Consider the following 13,537-nt stretch of genomic DNA (forward strand, 5'->3'; position numbering starts at 1 on the left):
AGAAGAGGCAAGTGAAGCCTCTTCCCTTATTTTCAACAGGAAGAACTGAGCCTCTTATTTTTAATTCATATTTGCTCTTACAACCTTTCATCGGTCACTTCATTTTTGGCCACTTTTTCCTCCAGCGTAGAAAAAAGGGGGAGATCTATATCAGCATTCATAAACTACCTGCCCACCAAGTTTGAGAACTAGTGAAGTACCACAAGGAAGAGCTTCTGAAGTCTTGTACTTTTTCATGTTTCTTCTTGACGTAGACTTAATAATAATGATAACAGCAACAATAATAATAATAAAAATGGCAGCCTTTGAAGGAAGAAAAATTTAGGTCCAGCCTGAGATCCTCACAACTAAAAATGTGACCCAGGAAAAAATATTTTCCTGATTTCCAATTACCTCACCTGTAAGTAGAGATTGAGATAGAGGTTTTCTTTTTTTCTTTGTTTTTTTTATTTTGAGATAGAGGTTTAAATAAAGTTACTGTAAGGATGAAATAAGGTAGTGTCAATTTACCTCCCTTCCTTATTAAGGGGATCACTATTTCATGATATGCAGTCTATATATTAATGGGAATGATAAGCATTTCTGTTTATTCACCCTGAATTGAAGCTTTGAATGCTAAATATGTCTGTCAGAATGTAATACTCCTTTTTTTTTTTTTTTTTGACGTTTTGGGTAGTTCCTTTATTTATTTATTTTTAAATTTTTAATTGAAGTATAGTTGATTTACAATATCATGTAAGTTTCAGGTATACAGCACAGCGATTCAGATTCTTTTCCCTTATAGGTCAGAATGCAACACTCTTTATCCATGGCTGAGGTCAGTGTTTCACCAAAGTGTGGGACTCATATCACCTGTCATCCATGTGGTCCAGGTGACCCATTTAATAACACTGAATCACATGGTGGGGTGTTATTCATTGCTCAGAATTGTTCAGAATAGTTAAATACATTAAAAACTTACTTTGGTGCTTGCTTCAGCAGCACATGTACTAAAATTGGAATGATACAGAGAAGATTAGCATGGCCCCTGCACAAGGATGACATGCAAATTTGTGAAGTGTTTCATATTTTTAGAAGATGTGGTACGTATATACAATGGAATATTACTCAGCCATAAAAAAGAACGAAATAATGCCATCTGCAGCAACATGGATGGACCTAGAGATTATCATACTGAGTGAAGTAAGTCAGACAGATATCATATGATATCACTTATATGTGGAATCTAAAAAAAGGGTACAAATGAACTTAGCTACAAAACAGAAATAGAGTTACAGATGTAGAAAACAAACTTATGGTTACCGGGGGTAAGGGGCGGGAGGGATAAATTGGGAGATTGGGATTGACATATACACACTACTATATATAAAATAGATAAGTAATAAGGACCTACTGTATGGCAGAGGGAACTCTACTCAATACTCTATAATGACTTATATGGGAAAAGAATCTAAAAAAGAGTGGATATAGGTATATATATGACTGATTCACTTTGCTGTACACCTGAAACTAACACAACATTGTAAATCAACTATACTCCAATAAAAATTTTTTAAAAAAACTCTTACTTTGGTTTAAAATGCCTAAAATACATCTCTAAAATGTCTAATGCCCCCTCCTCTTTCAGTAAAGCCTTTGACAAGCAACTATGTTTTTCTAGAACTTAATATTTGTTTAGTTTTTCCTCAATTTATTTTTGCACTTTCCTTCTAAAGACAAATGGTGCTAGGTTTTCAAGTATGATAGTAATAAAAAGATTCTTCTTAAGTACATTTAAGTAAAAAAAAATGAGTTTATTTAAAGAAATATTTAAAATAGAATGTGTGGCTTCTACACAGTTATGACCACTGTAGACATGCCTGAAAATCAGCATTTCCCATACTTCAGGGATGGTAAACAGAAACCATAGCCTTAAACTCTCATAATGAAAGAGGAAGATGAGTAGATGGAAACTCTGAAAACAGAAGCCAGAACCAATCTTGTCATGGCATAAATGTGAATACTTTATATTCTGGCTGAAAGACCAGGGTCAGTATACAGAAAATTTAGTAGAAGTTTCTATGAAAGAGAGCTGGATGACATTGTATAAAAATGTTTATTAACCTTTTCAAAACACATGTATGCTTCTTTAAATGCATTGATACAACTCTGGTGTACAGAACAAGAAGATCATGGTTCTGCTGATAAACTCAGTTTGAGATGGATATTAACAAAATAAAGCATATCCCAATAAGTAGGAGAAGTATGATAAAGATTTTGAAACCTGTGTCATGAGAGCTGAGGCTGAAGAACCTAAGAAAATTAACTCTGATGAACATGGATAGTGAAATCCTCTTTGTACTTCTCAATGTGGGTCACACGAAAAAGGAGCCAGACAGATGAGGACTTGCTAACAAATAATGTCCAACAGTAGAATCAGCAACCACTTTGGGTAGTGAGAGCTCCATCACCAGAGGTAATCAAACAGGTTAGGCAGTAGCTGACGAGTGTGCAGTCACAGATGTGTGCAGTTCTGGGGAGGTGAACATAACAGGCCTGTTTGGGGTGTGTTGTGTTGAGGGGCAGGGTTAGAAAGGGAGTTACTAAGTGAAAAATAACTGCTATGTTTAGGCTATCTACCAGTATTTTGGACCACATGTTTCAGTGTATGAAGAACTTCTCAAATTTACTTTTAAATGTGTAGAATCGCTTAATTCCCACTCCAAACAACAACAACAACAACAAAATCTTCATATAACATTGATGCTTCAGAATCATGCCTCTCATCCAGGGTCTTCAAAGACCAGAAGGAAAGCTAGGAGCACAAGCCAGTTTGCAAAGTGCAATGGCAGAGATATGTGTAGGGGAAGATGGACCCAGAGCATGTTTTGCGGTAATTATGGGCTCTGCTGACAGCCAGCTCGCTTTTCCTTCGTGTGTTCCTGCCTTCCACAAGCCGACTTTGGGGCTTCAGGTGAAAAACGCCCAGCCCCTGTAGCTTCCAGCCTAGAACTTTGAACATTTGAAGGTTGCAAAATGTGACTCTAACCAGGAGATGGCAGCATCTACCTAGAGATGCGCCAAGCAGCGGCTGCTGCCTCACAGCACCGTGGAATGTGTTCAAGGAACACTAGAGGGCGCTACGTTCTCACTGCTGGTCAGAGAGGGGGCTGGTTCAGAGCATCTCCTCGTAGGGAACAGTCCTCCCCAAGTCTCCACCCTACACCTATTCACAGAGAGGGTCCTGTGGCTGTCTGCATAGGTGTGACTATCACACACTCTCTCCCTCTCTCCTCTCTCTCCCTCTCTCCCTCTCTCCCTCTCTCCCTGTCTCCCTCTCTCCCTCTCTCCCTCTCTCCCTGTCCCCCCCCCTCCCTGCCCCCCTCCCCCCCCCCCCCCCTCCCCCCCCCCCCCCCCCCCCCCCCCCCCCAGTTTCCAAGCTGACACAGGACCAGTGAGCTACCAAATCTCAAGGTTCAGAGGGAGCTGTCATCTCTTCTTTACCTACTCTTTTACACTTTGGCAGTCACGGGAAGTGTTCTACATTAAATACCTGTTCCAGTGGCAGGATTTATTAGACTCCCAGGTCAACCAGGGCACCAGATGGACAGAAATTGTATCCAGTAGGAAACAACAGCAAATAAGGAGCTAGGACTCTCTGCGTGCTTCTGTGCGGTGAATGTATGTATCCAATGAGATTTTAGACATATATACAGTTTAATTTTGTGAGAGAAGTAACTGTATCCCCCCCTTTAAACTTTGGGCAGCTGATTGTCAGTGTTGTTTCTTAGTCACTTCTGCATTGTCATAAACTACCTAGTGGTGGAAAAGAGGTTCAATCCCAAATTTACCTGATTGCAAACACTCTGTTCTTTCTACAGCCTCTTTCTACGGTTTCCCCTGCAACACGGGGACAACAAGAAATATTCAATTCCCTGAAAGGAATTTAGTGTCACTTGTGATTGTTTTCCCTTTTCCAAATAGAATGCAGTTGAATTAAACAAAGACTTTTGCCAAGTGCTAAATAGAGACTTTTCTACCAAAGGCAAGTTCTAGTTCAGTGGAATGTAATGTGGGCTTCTGCTTCACGTGAATTCACAGGAACGTTGCATAATACGCAATTTTCTGTGATCACAGTAGCATCTGAAAAGCCCAACTGCTATACAAATGTTAAGGCAAGGCTAAATGAAAATTGCTCTGCTTGTGTCCTAAAATGTTAATCAGTCAAATCAACTGCATATTCTCAAGTTAAGGTGAGATGTGAATGAACACTGACCCAAATGTCTTTTTCACGCAAGCTACTGAGCATGGCAAGGCTGTTATGATCTTCACAATGCATTCATCCAGTAAATCGATATGAGCCTAACATGGCATTAATAAAATAATGACATTCTAAACAATAGAATGTGGTAATTTTCCTCTACTCTGCCTTGGTCAGACCACTCCTGGTGGTACCAAGTTCTTGTTGTAACATTTTGGCAAGAGGAAAATTGTCAAGAGAAGAGAGACTGGATGGTCAGATCCTACTCTGGACCATACCTCTCCAGGGCCCTCAGCTATTTCTTAGTCTGTAGGCTGAAGAGGAGATATTTAAGGGGAGCATAGCACCTGTATTCAAATATGCAAACATGCAGGGGATGTTTTGGGAGCTCTCAGTGAATCAGATGTAAGCCTATAAACAGAAGATAGAAAGAGAGGCAGAGTGTATCTCATTTAAAGGAAAACACTGGCACACGTACCACTGTCCTGCAGTGGAATAGGTGACCTGGTGAGGGCATCAGTAAACACTTGATGGACTGATGAGACACACGAGCAGAAAATTCTTCCCACGCATGGCATGTGCTAGACCAAAGCTGGGAGCACAATAACGGCTGAGGCAGGCTCTGTGCTTGCTTTGTTGAGCCTTCAGTCAGATGGGAAAACAGGCATTACAACCATAGGGGTGTGAAATGTACTATAATAGGAGAAAGAACAGAGTGCTAGGGAACCTGGCAGAGAAGCACCTAATCCCATCTCAGGGGAGTTGGAGACGAATCCCCACAGAAAGGTTGTCTCATTAGAGACCTGAATAGCAAATAGGAGCTAGTTGGATAAAGAGAATGGGAGAAAGAGAGAAATTTCCTATGGAAATAACCCACCTTCCCCAAAACAAAGGTTCCTATGACTTCCTATATGTATGTGAACCTTTCCAAAACACCTAGAAAAATGTCTTATTTCATCTGTTATCTACTGCTATCCAACAGACCACCTCAAAATGCTGTGTCTTGAAACCATGACTATTTGTTTGCTCATGGTTCTGCCGTTTGGGCTGGGCTCAGCTGGGTAGTTCTTCTCTTGGCTTGTCTGGGATCCGTCATGGGGCTGCTGTCACCTGTTAGCTCAGCCTGGGGGGGTTGGTGGCATTTGGTGTTAGCATTCTCTGGGGGCACTTTGGATCTTCTCCACATGGCTTTATATTCTCCAGTAGGAACGACTGAATTTTTTAATATTGTGGGCTCAGGCCAGCATTTCCACAGAGCAAAAGGGGACATTTCAAGGCATCTTGGGAACTGGGTTGTAGAATTAACGTAGCATCACTTCCACCACATTCTATTGTTCAAAGCAAATTTAAAGCTAAAGAATGAGGAACTAGAATCCTACTTTTGTTGGGAGGCATTGCAAAATACTGTGATCATGTTTTTCAACCGACCAGTATCATGCTGAGAAAACCCAAAGTAGAGTCGATTAAAGGTGAATCCGGAAACATGAAGTCTGAGCTCAGTCTTTAAGGATAAGATTTTATTAAGCAGAACAGAAGAGAGCACAGCATAGCAGGGGGAGGCTGGAGAGCATGGCTGGACTGTCGGGAGAAGTTCACAGGGTTGGGTATCAGAGTCCGGGGAGTAATTGCAGGAAAAGACACAGCAGGAGAAAAGCATCCTCACCTCGCAGCAGTGTCCCACAATGCAGTGGGGTGCCTATGGAGTGATCCATAAATATTGATCCTATTTTTGAGAAGCATTAAGATCATGAAGGGCCCTGTATGATCAAGGTAGGAGCTCAGCAAGATAACAGTTACATAAGGAGATTTAGACCATAAGTCTTGTTTTTGTACATCTGAAGAGTCATTTCTCAGACCCTGCGTGAAGCAGCCTCAGAATTATTTCATTCCTATCGATTTGGTTGCAACCTTAATTACTAGGACTTGCTGTGTCTCCTAGTTCGATTATTTCTGTGAGCCCTGCTTGTTTTGGTCGTGTTACTTCACTAGGAGTAGAGGAGAAATGCTGTTTTCTTAGCTGGCTGCAAAAACTCCACTGGGTTTCCTCGTGGACACAAACCAGTGAGTCTGAGGACCGTTAGGAAAGCACGTGGACTTCAGCACGTGAGGGCAGAAGCCAGCTAAACCGACACACACCTGCTGACAGTTGGCTCTCCGGAGGATTCCCCCACCCCCACCCCCCCATTTATCTTTAATTGGTAGGGAGAAAACATTCTATTGCTGAACAGCCAGTGAGAGGAAGAACTGAAGAGCAAGCAACTTTCTGGCAAAGCCGAGAGAGGGATGAATCAGATCACCGAAGGTCATACGATAGCCAAATGATCTAAGCCACTGCGGGTGGATTGCAAACATTTCCTCACATTTTTGGTTGCTCTGTGGGCAGGAACAAAGCATCATTTAAAATTAAAACGCAAACTCTCTCTTTTGAGCAAATCCTTCTGTCATTTTGAGGTGAGCTGGCAACCACGTAGCCTATATGCTGAGAAAGTCTTTTGAGAATCAAGTCGAGACACGTTCTAGAAGCAATGGCAGGCAGAACAAGTCTCTTCCGCTTCCTAAACATCCCCCGTTGTTCCTTTCAACCCGAAGGAGCATCTTTCGAAATACAAACCAAGAATCCAGCCGTTCTTAATAGTTATCAGTTGGCATTCATGTTGTTTGGTCAGCCTTAATGCTGGCAAAAACTATTCCTTTGTTTTGCTTTGGGGAGAAGTGGAGGCTTTTAGAGGTGGCAGGAATAAAAACCTGTTGACTCAACGCATTTTGTGTTAGGTTAGCTAGAAATGAAGTGCCCCTGGGCCCTGGGTTGCCTATGTTTTGCTAAGATAGGAAGGATTCCCTCAGGGACAGACAGGCCTGGGGTTAATTATGCTGCTGGGTGAATTCATCACTAAATCTTTTTTTTTTTTTTTAACCAACAAAGACAAATTACCTCATATGTTTTAAAAGGCCCTAAAAAAATTAGGTGAGTGAATCTAACATCCAGCCAACACATGAACCCAGAGTCAGCAAATGGCAGCCCGCCAGAGAGAGTCTTCATTGTTGGTTTGTATAGACAAAGATGAGAACAGGCAGCCATTCTCGGGCATACAGTTCACGTGAGCTTTCACATACCGTGATCTTCGCTACAGGCATTGAGAGGAGGGGTGTTATTATTGCCTTCGTGTGTAAGCGAGGAAGTGGTGAACATCAGCATCGTGGATGCAAAAGCTTGGGTCTTGCAGACACACAGCTCTGAGCCCCGATTCTGTATCTACCAGTCATTTGCTGCGAGCATGACGTTGAGCAGATTTAAAAATCTCTTTGATACTCAGTCTCCTCATGTTTATAATGGGGATGAAAATACCTACCTCCTAGGCTTGTGACAGCAGAATTCATTCACGTTACACACTCACAACATACAGTACATGCAAGTCAAAAGTGCTTATTTTGGGGCTTCCCTGGTGGCGCAGTTGTTGAGAGTCTGCCTGCTGATGCAGGGGACACGGGTTCGGGCCCTGGTCTGGGAAGATCCCACATGCCGCGGAGCAACTAGGCCCGTGAGCCACAACTACTGAGCCTGCGCGTCTGGAGCCTGTGCCCCGCAACGGGAGGGGCCGCGATAGTGAAAGGCCCGCGCATCGCGATGAAGAGTGGCCCCCGCTTGCCGCAACTAGAGAAAGCCCTCACACAGAAACGAAGACCCAACACAGCCAAAAATAAATAAATAAATAAAATTAAAAAGACAAACCACTGTGAGCAGAGTATCCTTAAAAAACAAACAAACAAACAAACAAACAAACCGACCTTGATAAAAAGTGCTTATTTTGCCAGGTGGTTAATAAGCAGTGGACCCAGACTATCTGTGTTCAAACTCTAGCTCTGCTGTCTACCGAAATCATCAACGGAAGAACTAGTTTAGCTTCTCTGTGCCACATTTCCTTGTTTAGAAAATGTGGGCAATTATAACAGCTGTCCCAGTGGTTTTCTGTGAAGCTTAAAGCTGATAATGATAGGAAAAGTCAATAATAGGCACTTAGATGATGAGGATGATGGTAGTGATTCTCTTATCCCTCAGATGATTTGTCCAGGGTCACATAGCATGTGACCCTGGTCCAGAGTCAGGGTCCAATCTTAGGAATTCTAGCTTTCAGTTGTAAGGTTTTTCTGTTGTGACACAGGGGCACAGAATTAAGCCCAAGGATGGGAAACAATTTGAAATCCCAAGAGATGAGATTTCTGTGGTGGTAGAAAAGACTTGAGCAACTTTCAAGAGACGACGCAAGTGTGGGAAGGCTGGGCTAATGCCTTCCTTATGGCCAGGATGGGACCTCTCAGGCTCTGTTGTGGGAGGCTCAGGAATGAGGTTATACTGCAAGACCTACATCGTTTCTCTAGTCTGTGCACAAATTGCGTTGGACATGGGACTGAATTATGGAGCTGTTGGATCCGGGTTGCGGTCTTCAGCTCAAGTTTGAGAGAGGGATCTCTGCCGTGGTTACAGGAAAACCATAATTCCTTTATTATTTCTCCCTTTGTCCCCATGGCTTCCTCTTTTTGGGGAAATATCTGGCGGTAGTCATTTATACATGTAGTAAAAAGTATCTTATCCTGTATCCTTCAGTCATTCACTCACTTTCTGTGTACTACTACTTGCCTGAGGTCAAAGGGCCAATATATTACGTTTCAATGTCCTTATCTGTAAAACTGGTCATATGAGTATCTATCCCTTAAGATCTTGTTCAAGACCATATAAGATAATATAGGTAAAACACTTAACTCTTATTGATGAGTTGCTGTATTACTACTTATTGAAAACTCTATTAGAAACACATTAGGGCTACAGCAGCAAGAGAGGGATTTGGTCTTCTGGTTATTGGCTGAAGGTCTGGGTTTCAGCCCTGACTCTGCCACTGATGACTAGTGTGACCTATTCAAAGTCACTTTTTCTCTCAGACCCTCTTCTTCTTATCTGTAAAATTAGGATATTGGAAAAGGTCAACCTTGAAAGGTTGTTTTCCAAGAAACATTAGTCTCATGAGATTGTCCTTAGAATGAAAAGGGGTTCGGTGGGCATATAAGTTTGGGGGAGTTTGTATCTTAGATTCCTCTCCTAGAAATCATCAGTACACATTACCATAGTAAAGACCCTGCAGTGAAGGAGTCCGATAATAAAGAAACCTGTCTGATTGGGTTTAAACTGAAGTTTCCCAAAGCCATTTGATCACCAGACCTTTTTCCCTTTATAAAAGCAAATTACTTTCCTGTGGATTATTCTTTGGGACATACTGAACCAGGTAATCTCCTAAGAGCCTTTTCAACTTTGACGATCTTTTCCCTCTGCCAACATGACCTACGTTTGATGTTTCTTTCTTTAGTTGCAGCATCAGGTATAAGTCAGGATGCTCTCCTTGTTGATACACAGGTCACATCTGTCAATCCCAAACCATGTAGCATGGACAGCTGACAAGTCTATATTTACACAGAGCTGCATGTGTAAAATACACACCCATCAGTGTGTGCACAAAGACGATGAGAATATGAAAAATCTAAAAATGCATTTCACAACTTTCTATTGCTGCCAAAACTGTTTGGTTTTTATTTAAAAATTTTTTTTTTCACTGTTCCCTGGGCAGCCTTTTCTTTCAAATTGTGTCCCAGTTTTCTCACCCAAATGGAAAGAAAAGCTTGGACCCAGAGCCTTTCACTGCCTTCTGAGTAGCTGAGCCAAATCAGAGTGATGGCCCGGAAACCACAAAGTTCGGATTCCATTTCTGCCTGTGCCATGAACTTGGCCTTGATTTGGAGCAAGTCACCTGTCCAGTCAAATCCTGCATTTCTCCATGTAGAAGGTGGAGGGAGCTGAGCTAGATTGGTCTCTGTGTTGTTGCCCAACATGAGATGCGGTTTCTTCTAGAGAAATGGCATCTGAAGGCAGCTTTTTGGTCCAGCAGTCCCAGTTTGTTCCTGCAGCCTCCTGTAGTAACCATCTGATCTGTATGGTTTACGTTAGCCTCTCTGCACCAATAAGCAATAGCAGGGGATGGGAAGAGTTCAAGTCCCTCTGGCTCTTTAATTAAAAAAAATTTTTCTTTTTAATTTTAAAATTTTTATTGGAGTATAGTTGATTTACAATGTTGTGTTAGTTTCAGGTATACAGCAAAGTGAATCAGTTATACATATACATATAGCCACTCTTTTTTAGATTCTTTTCCCATAGAGGTCATTCCTCTGGCTCTTTTTTTTTTTTTTTTTTTTAAAGATTTATTGATTGATTGATTACTATGTTGGGTCTTCGTTTCTGTGCCAGGGCCCTCTCCAGTTGCGGCAAGCGGGGGCCACTCTTCATCGCGGTGCGCGGGCCTCTCACTATCGCGGCCTCTCTTGTTGCGGAGCACAGGCTCCAGACGCGCAGGCTCAGTAGTTGTGGCTCACGGGCCCAGTTGCTCCGCGGCATGTGGGATCCTCCCAGACCAGGGCTCGAACCCGTGTCCCCTGCACCGGCAGACAGACTCCCAACCACTGCGCCACCAGGGAAGCCCTCCTCTGGCTCTTTTAAAAGGGGCTGTACTTCACCCGCTTCATGCCATTGCCTGTACGGTGTCCTCTTCATTCTTGGGGAAAATGCTCTGTCTATTAGGACAGCCTGTGTCCACTAGATCAATGGCCTGGATTGTAGGGATTTGGGTGTTTTTTTTTTCTTTTTTTATATTATAGCAAAAGAAATACTAATGCAAACCCTAAATTAAATGTGAAGGATTTTACTTAAATCCACAAAAGCAATGAGAACCAGACCAGGGCTTGCAAGGAGGGCCAGACACAAAGGCTTAGGTTAAGGCACGAGGATCAGCTTCAATTTTGAGGTTAAAGTTTGTTCCTTCTTTTGTGGCTCTGTCAGGCTCTTGACATCACTTAAGCATAATTGATTCGGGGGGGACTGAATCCTGTGAATGTGCACGCTGGCTTCTGTTTCTCCGAAACTGTGCTTTCAAGGAGCTCAGATTCCCTGAACTACTGAGCACAGAGATCCTCTCCCCAGAAGAGGCCTGAAATGTTGATTTTGTGCCCCTCTCCTTGCTCCATAGGTGATCAGCTAATTAAGACCTAGTTGGGGCTTGTCTGGATCCCCCCAGGAACTTCCAGTGGGGGGATATTCATACAATTGCAGGTAGAGGAGCATCAAAGACCTGGGCTGTCTCTGGGTTGGCTCAGTGACTTTACTACCCTGTGATTGTGGACCAGGCATTGAACCCCTCCTGGCCCTGCTCAGCTTCCTTTTCTGGGCAGTGGGGTACATAATCCCTGCCATGAACCTCTCATGGGGCAGCTCTGCTGGGACCCTCTTCCTTCTTCCCCAGTTTGCTCTGTAATATCTGTGGAACATCTTGACTTTGTCTTGACCTTGTACTCTGGTGTCGTGGAGACTTGGCAAAGGCTGGCCCCTCTTCTGGCAACAACCTTCCTTTTTTGCTTGGTGACTGTGTACTCATTCTTCCAGACTCAAATCGAGTGTTTTCTCCCCAGGTAGTTTTTCTTGATGTTTCAGGATAGATTTTCTTTCTCTGTGCTCCCCTCTCACACCCTGTATTTACATTTGTCATAGCACTTAGGAAACCCGAAGTCCCCACCCCCCAAGATGATCACAGACCTGTGCTTCTTCTACAATTGTATGTTTCCAGCATCCCATCCCCTTTAGGGTGGTTAATGCTATTCTAGGCATATGATAGTTGGTGAATGGAAGTGAAGAAGCTATCTCATTTTCACACACCGGTGGTGGAAAAGGTCTTTCTAGTGAGTTGGGTGAAGGAAAAAAATCTTGGTCTGTTATGAGCCAAGATACTTTACATATTGTACCTCATTTAACCTCTTCCAAATTCTGATGATGTATATGGTAACAGTGTAATTTGAAAGAGGAAAAAATGGGATCTCAGAGAGTTTAAGTAACTTACTCTGTTAGTTGGATCCTTTGGGAAGGAGCTACTGAGATGGAATTAGTAGTTCTAGTGGTTCTGTGTGTGTGTGTGTGTGTGTGTGTGTGTGTGTGTGTGTGTAGGGCTGGGGGATGGAGCAGGGGCTTTGACAAAGTGTGGGCCAATTCAACAGGGAGCTCCAGAGCAATGATTGCTCATTAGGGATGTCCTACGTTGAGCAGAAATGGTCATCCTCCAGTATCCCCACTGTGCTCAAAGGCTGATGTGAGTAATGAGGGTAGTGCAGCTGAAAGTTCTCAGCTAACTGAACTCCCTGCCATATTGAATCTAGATGTCCCAACAAAGCCATAATTTGCAAGTGGGTCATTCTGACTTTAAAGCCCATTTTTTTACTACACTACACTTCTGAAATTTAAGGGGCCTCCTGTTACATATCCTGAAATAAAGTTTCATAAATCAACTGGATGACCAACATTAACACAATACCAACATAAATATGACACTTGAGTTTAAGCTCCTGTGTAAAACAAGAGAAAAGGTGACCTGCTCATTCACAATCTTGCTTCCATTACTTTATTTCCTCTCTCTTGAAACTGTGTCTTGGCAGGACCTACAGGGGTTGTATAATATACTGAATGATTAAAAGTTATTAGAACTCCACATGATTGAACCTACTGATTAAGCAACTGTATGGACATCCAAATCACTTAACAGGCCTCTCGTGGTCGCCAAGTGTTGTAACCCTGGGCTGGAAAGGCAAGGGATTTATACAAGCTGGAATGCTTCTCATGCTTCCTCTACCAGGGCTTGGTCTGAGCCAAGTCGTGATTAACTATGACCTCATCTTCATCACAGACATCCTGGGACTGCAGCCTTCCCACCACCTTTTTCCATGGCCACAGGAGGGCCATCAGAGTGAGATGGCACATGATCTATTACAGTGCGAACTCTCTGGAGTATTCAGAAAACTACAAATCAACGCAAAACCTCTTCTTTCAATCCAGTGCTTTAAAAGAGCTGCAGAATAAGTTATCAACTGGAGAGAGTGAGTTGGGTTCAGCTTTCCCTCAGATGATTCCTTTGCTCAGTTTGGTAAAGCCAGGTCTAGAAATGGTAGTAATGATCAAATTTCGATCACTCTACTTCTCAGACCCCAACCTACAGTTAATGAGTACCTCTGGGGTTAGAGCTCAGAATCATTACTTTATTACTGATCTGTCTGAGCTCATCTCAAGAGAATGAGCAGACTAGTGGCAGGCCCTAGAGTCTTGAACCCCATCCAAGTCTTCACTGATCTTAAAAATTCTAGTCCCAAGGTTGACCAGTTGTTTAGTGGGAGAGACAAGCCTAACACCCAGTCCAGTAGTCCATTAGAGTTATAGGGAGT

The 13,537-nt window shown here is 42.8% G+C and overlaps 1 non-coding gene across 1 annotated transcript; it reads left to right on the forward strand.

Moving 5' to 3' along the window:
• The first annotated feature begins 965 nt into the window (after positions 1-965).
• Positions 966-1,072, forward strand: LOC118885982. Its single transcript, XR_005017614.1, has one exon. It is a non-coding gene; the product is annotated as a U6 spliceosomal RNA (small nuclear RNA).
• The last annotated feature ends 12,465 nt before the right edge of the window (positions 1,073-13,537 follow it).

Source organism: Balaenoptera musculus, chromosome 19, assembly GCF_009873245.2.
Source record: "Balaenoptera musculus isolate JJ_BM4_2016_0621 chromosome 19, mBalMus1.pri.v3, whole genome shotgun sequence".
Lineage (NCBI taxonomy): Eukaryota > Metazoa > Chordata > Mammalia > Artiodactyla > Balaenopteridae > Balaenoptera > Balaenoptera musculus.